Source organism: Mustelus asterias, chromosome 8, assembly GCF_964213995.1.
Source record: "Mustelus asterias chromosome 8, sMusAst1.hap1.1, whole genome shotgun sequence".
NCBI classification, from domain to species: domain Eukaryota; kingdom Metazoa; phylum Chordata; class Chondrichthyes; order Carcharhiniformes; family Triakidae; genus Mustelus; species Mustelus asterias.
Genome location: NC_135808.1, coordinates 140,289,266 through 140,295,789, shown reverse-complemented (window position 1 = coordinate 140,295,789; position 6,524 = coordinate 140,289,266). Strand labels below are relative to the sequence as shown.

General features: G+C 51.5%; 1 protein-coding gene across 1 annotated transcript in view; it reads right to left on the bottom strand.

The window, feature by feature from the left end:
• Nucleotides 1-6,524, bottom strand: part of cfap45 (cilia and flagella associated protein 45) — a 223,278-nt gene that overhangs the window by 216,413 nt on the left and 341 nt on the right. The gene's annotated exons all lie outside the window — the stretch shown is intronic.

Genomic DNA, 6,524 nt, shown 5'->3' with positions numbered 1-6,524 from the left:
CGGGGGGAGAGGGGATTGCGGGGGGGGGGAGGGGGGGGGGAGAGGGGATTGCGGGGGGAGAGGGGATTGCGGGGGGAGAGGGGATTGCGGGGGGAGAGGGGATTGCGGGGGGAGAGGGGATTGCGGGGGGAGAGGGGATTGCGGGGGGAGAGGGGATTGCGGGGGGAGAGGGGATTGCGGGGGGAGAGGGGATTGCGGGGGGAGAGGGGATTGCGGGGGGAGAGGGGATTGCGGGGGGAGAGGGGATTGCGGGGGGAGAGGGGATTGCGGGGGGAGAGGGGGATTGCGGGGGGAGAGGGGATTGCGGGGGGAGAGGGGATTGCGGGGGGAGAGGGGATTGCGGGGGGAGAGGGGATTGCGGGGGGAGAGGGGATTGCGGGGGGAGAGGGGATTGCGGGGGGAGAGGGGATTGCGGGGGGAGAGGGGATTGCGGGGGGAGAGGGGATTGCGGGGGGAGAGGGGATTGCGGGGGGAGAGGGGATTGCGGGGGGAGAGGGGATTGCGGGGGGAGAGGGGATTGCGGGCGGAGAGGGGATTGCGGGGGGAGAGGGGATTGGGGGGGGAGAGGGGGTTGGCGGGGAGAGGAATTGGGGGAGAGGGGGGATGTGGGGGAGAGAGGATTGAGGGGGGAGGGGGATGGGAGGAGGAGAGGGGATGGGAGGGGGAGGGGATTGGGGGTAGAGGGATGGGGGGGGAGAAGGGATTGGCGGGGAGAGGGGATGGGGGGGAGAGGGGATGGGGGGAGAGGGGATGGGGGGGAGAGGGGATGGGGGGGAGAGGGGGATGGGGGGGAGAGGGGATGGGGGGTGAGGGGATGGGGGGGAGAGGGGATGGGGGGGAGAGGGGATGGGGGGGAGAGGGGATGGGGGGGAGAGGGATGGGGGGAGAGGGGATGGGGGGGAGAGGGGATGGGGGGGAGAGGGGATGGGGGGAGGGATGGGGGGGAGAGGGGATGGGGGGGAGAGGGGATGGGGGGGAGAGGGGATGGGGGGGAGAGGGGATGGGGGGGAGAGGGGATGGGGGGGAGAGGGGATGGGGGGGAGAGGGGATGGGGGGGAGAGGGGATGGGGGGGAGAGGGGATTGGGGGGGAGAGGGGATGGGGGGGAGAGGGGATGGGGGGGAGAGGGGATGGGGGGGGAGAGGGGATGGGGGGGAGAGGGGATGGGGGGGAGAGGGGATGGGGGGAGAGGGGATGGGGGGAGAGGGGATGGGGGGGAGAGGGGATGGGGGGAGAGGGGATGGGGGGGAGAGGGGATGGGGGGGAGAGGGGATGGGGGGGAGAGGGGATTGAAGGGGGAGAGGGGATTGAAGGGGGAGAGGGGATTGAAGGGGGAGAGGGGATTGAAGGGGGAGAGGGGATTGAAGGGGGAGAGGGGATTGAAGGGGGAGAGGGGGTAGAGGGGATGGGGGAGAGAGGGGACGGGGAGGGGGGATGGGGGGAGAGACGGGATTGGGGGGAGAGGGGATTGGGAGGAGAGAGGGGATTGGGAGGGGATTAGGGGGAGAGAGGATTGGGGGAAAAGGGGATGGGAGGAAAGAGGAGATTGGGGGGAGAGAGGGGATGGGGGGGCAAGAGGGGTCGGCGCCCTGGGGCAGGTGCAGCGTGTGGGGGCGGTGTTTCGGGCCAGGGGGGGAGGCTGAGACAAAAGGCCCAGAGGGAGCTGGAGCTGATGGGGGAAAGTCAGTGAAGGTGGCAGCTGTCAAACACCCAGCATCCTCGGCTCAGAGAGAGAGACAACAGCAAGGTCTTGTTAAACTGATAGAAAACTCAGCTCAGTTTTTATTAACTGAATCCTGACAGAGTCTGCACCGACAATCCCACCCAACCCCTATCCCCATAACCCCCAGGCATTTACCCTGCTAACCCCCTGACACTGAGGGAGAATTTAGCATGGCCAATCAACCCAACCTGCACATCTTGTGGGAGGAAACTGGAGCTCCCGGAGAAACCCACGCAGACACGGGGAGAATGTGCAGACTCCGCACAGAGAGTGACCCAATCAAACCCAGGTCCCTGGCGCTGTGAGGCAGCAGTGCTAACCACTGTGCCCAGTTCTGGGTTGCACGTTTTAGAAAGGATGTGAAGGCATTGGAGAGGCTGCAGAAAAGATTCAGGTTCCAGGAACGAGAAACGTCCATTATGAAGATTGCAGAAGTTAGGCCACTTGTCCACATCCTGCTATTTTCTACATTTCTATAGAAACTTATCAACAGGGCTAGACAGGGTAGATTCAGAAAGAATGTTCCCGATGGTGGGGGAGTACAAAATTAGGGATCATAGTTTGAGGATATGGGGTACACGTTTTAGAACTGAGGTGAGGAGAGATTTCTTCACCCAGAGGGTGGTGAATGTGTAATAGAGTCATAGAGGTTTACACATGGAAACAGGCCCTTCGGCCCAACTTGTCCATGCTGCCCTTTTCTTAAAAACACTAAGTTACTCCCAATTGCCCACATTTGGCCCATATCCCTCTGTACACATCTTACCCGTGTAACTGTCTAAATGCTTTTTAAAAGACAAAATTGTACCCACCTCTACTACTACCTCTGGCAGCTTGTTCCAGACACTCGCCTCCCTCTGTGTGAAAAAATTGCCCCTCTGGACCCTTTTGTATCTCTCTCCTCTCACCTTAAACCTATGCCCTCTGGTTTTAGACTCCCCTACTTTTGGGATAAGATGTTGACTATCTAGCTGATCTATGCCCCTCATTATTTTATAGACCTCACAAGATCATCCCTAAACCTCCTACGCTCCGGGGAAAAATGTCCCAGTCTCTCCAGCCTCTCCTTGTAACTCAAGCCATCAAGTCCCGGTAGCATCCTAGTAAATCTTTCCTGCACTCTTTCTAATTTAATAATATCCTTCCGATATTAGGGTGACCAGAACTGTATACAGTATTCCAAGTGTGGTCTTACCAATGTCTTGTACAACTTCAACAAGACGTCCCAACTCCTGTATTCAATGTTCTGACCGATGAAACCAAGCATGCCTTCTTCACCACTCTGTCCACCTGTGACTCCACTTTCGAGGAGCTATGAACATGTACCCCTAGATCTCTTGGTTCTGTAACTCTCCCCAACGCCCTACCATTAACTGATTAAGTCCTGCCCTGGTTCGATCGACCAAAAGACATCACCTCGCATTTATCGAAATTAAACTCCATCTGCCATTCATCGGCCCACTGACCCAATTGATCAAGATCCCGTTGCAATCCGAGATAACCTTCTTCACTGTCCACTATGCCACCAATGTTGGTGTAATCTGCAAACTTACTAACCATGCTTCCTAAATTCTCATCCAAATCATTAATATAAATGACAAAACCCTGGGAGGGTTTAAACTAGTTTGGCAGAGGGGTGGGACCCAAAGCAGTAGGTAAACAGAAGAGAAGGTTGAGGACAGCACAGAAGTTAAAGAGAGCACATTAAATAGTAAAGGCAGTGTCAGTAATCCTAGTACCAGACTGATCAGGCAAAAGCAAGACAGAGAGCAAGGGAAGTCCAGATTAAATTGCATTTATTTTAATGCAAGAGGCCTGACGGGGCAAGAACATGAGAACATAAGAACTAGGAGCAGGAGCAGGCCATCTGGCCCCTCGAGCCTGCTCCGCCATTCAATAAGATCATGGCTGATCTTTTTGTGGACTCAGCTCCACTTACCCGCCCACTCACCAGAACCCTTAATTCCTTTACTGCTCAAAAATTTACCTATCCTTGCCTTTTGTCTTTTAAAAAGTGTTTAGACAGTTACATGGGTACGATGGGTGTAGAGGGATATGGGCCAAATGCGGGCAATTGGGACTAGCTTCGGGGTTTAAAAAAAAGGGCGGCATGGACAAGTTGGGCCGAAGGGCCTGTTTCCATGCTGTAAACCTCTATGACTCTCCGTAATTGCCACATCATAGTTCCATGTAGTAATCCAAGCTTTAAGTTCATCTGCCTTATGTCGTGCTCCTTGCGTTAAAGCAAACACACCTCAGACCATCTGTCTTGTCATGTTTTGTACACTCTCCCTGTTTTATTTCTCTTAGCCTTACTGGACCCAGTCACTGACTTTTCAACAGTCATAGAGTCATAGAGGTTTACAGCATGGAAACAGGCCCTTCGGCCCAACTTGTCCATGCTGCCCTTTTTTAAAAACCCCATAGCTAATCCCAATTGCTTGCATTTGGCCCATATCCCTCTATACCCATCGTACCCATGTAACTGTTTAAATGCTTTTTAAGAGACAAAATTATACCTGCCTCTACTACTACCTGTGGCAGCTTGTTCCAGATACTCACCACCCTCTGTGTGAAAAAATTGCCTCTCTGGACACTTTTGTATCTCTCCCCTCTCACCTTAAACCTATGCCCTCTAGTTTTAGACTCCCCTACCTATGGGAAAAGATATTGACTATCTAGCTGATCTATGACCCTCATTTTTTTATAGACCTCTATAAGATCACCCCTCAGCCTTCTACACTCCAGGGAAAAAAAGTCCCAGTCTATCCAGCTCTTTTTATAACTCAAGCCATCAAGTCCTGGTAACATCCTAGTAAATCTTTTCTGCACTCTTTCTAGTTTAATAATATCCTTTCTATAATAGGGTGACCAGAACTGTACACAGTATTCCAAGTGTGGCCTTCCCAATGTTTTGTACAACTTCAACAAGACGTCCCAACTCCTGTATTCAATTTTCTGACCAATGAAACCAAGCATGCTGAATGCCACCTTCACCACTCTGTCCACCTATGACTCCACTTTCAAGGGACTATGAACATGTACCCCCAGATCTCTTTGTTCTGTAACTATCCCCAATGCCCTACCATTAACTAAGTGCTGCCCCGGTTCAATCTACCAAAATGCATCACCTCGCATTTATCGAAATTAAACTCCATCTGCCAGTACACAGTCTCTGTATTGTGGCCCTTTTTGATTTTTGTCTTTGGTTTCTCTGCCTTCCACTTTTCCCCTTATTGCTTTTTATTTTATACCCTTTGATTTCCTGCATCGGTTCCCATCCCTGCCACATTAGTTTAAATCCACCCCAACAACACTAGCAAACACTCCCCCACAGGAATGGGAAAATCATGTTGCAGTTGTCCAAGACTTTGGTTAGGCCACATTTGGAGTATTGTGTACAGTTCTGGTTGCCACACTACCGGAAGGATGTTGATGCATTGGAAAGGATGCAGAAGAGATTTACCAGGATGTTGCCTGGTTTGGCGATATGGACAATTGAGAAAGGTTGAATGAACTTGGATTGTTTTCATTGGAGGATGAGGGGGGGACCTGATAGAGGTTTACAAGATTAAGACAGGCTTAGATAGAGTGGATAGTCAGAGTCTTTTTCCCAGGGTCGAAAGGTCAATTACTAAGGGGCATAGGTTGAAAGTGAGAGGGGGAAAGTTTAAAAGAGATGTAAGGGGCAAGTTTTTCACACAGACGGTAGAGAATGTCTGGAACGTGCTGCTGGAGGAGGTGGTGGAAGTAGATTCTATAACAATGTTCAAGAGGCACCTGGATAGATACATGAATAGGCAGCGAATAGAGGGATATGGACCATGTAGAGGCAAGAAAATATTAGATAAGCATCTGTGTCGGCACAGATCTGGTGGGCCGAAGGGCCTGTTTCTGTGCTGTACTGTACTTTGTTATTTGAGGAGGTGTCTAGGTGTATAGATGAGGGTAGTGCAGCAGTCAAAGTAGTTTGCATGGATTTCAGCAAAGCCTTTGACAAGGTCCTACATGGAACCTTGTAAAGAAGGTAAATTCACATGGGATATATTGTAATTTGATAAAAGTGGATTCAAAATTGGCTCAGTTGTAGGAGACAGAGGGTGATGACAGAAGGCTGCTTTAGTGACTGGAAGCCAGTGTCCAGTGGTGTACCACAGCGATCTGTGTTGGGCCCCCTTTCATTCATCATTTATATAAATTACATAGATGACTCTTTGGGGGGACTCTTTGGGGGGAGTAGAATTACTAAGTTGGCGGATGACACAAAGATTGGACAGGTGGTTAACAGTGAGGTGATGTGTCTTGGGCTACAAGAAAATATAGATGGAATGGTCAAATAGGCAGATAAGTAGCAGGTGGAATTTAACCCTGAAAAATGTGAGGTGACACACTTTGGAAGGAGTAATTTGAAAAGAAAGTACTCAATAAATAGTGGGACACTAGGAAGTTCTGTGGAACAAAGGGACCTTGGCGTGTTTGACCACAGATCTCTGAAAGCAGAAGGACATGTTAGCAGGGTGGTGAAAAAGGCATATGAGACACTTGCCTTTATCATTCGAGGCATAGATTACAAAAGCAAGGAAGGCGACAATAATCTCTCCCTCAATGTCAACAAAAGGAAAGAGATAGTCATCGACTTCAGAAAGCGTAGTGGAGGCCCTGTCTACATCAGTGGGGATGAAGTAGTCGAGAGCTTCAGGTTTTAGGTGTTCAGATCACCAACAACCTGTCCTGGTCCCCCCATGCCGACACTATAGTTAAGAAAGCCCACCAACATCTTTACTTTCTGAGAAGAGTAAGGA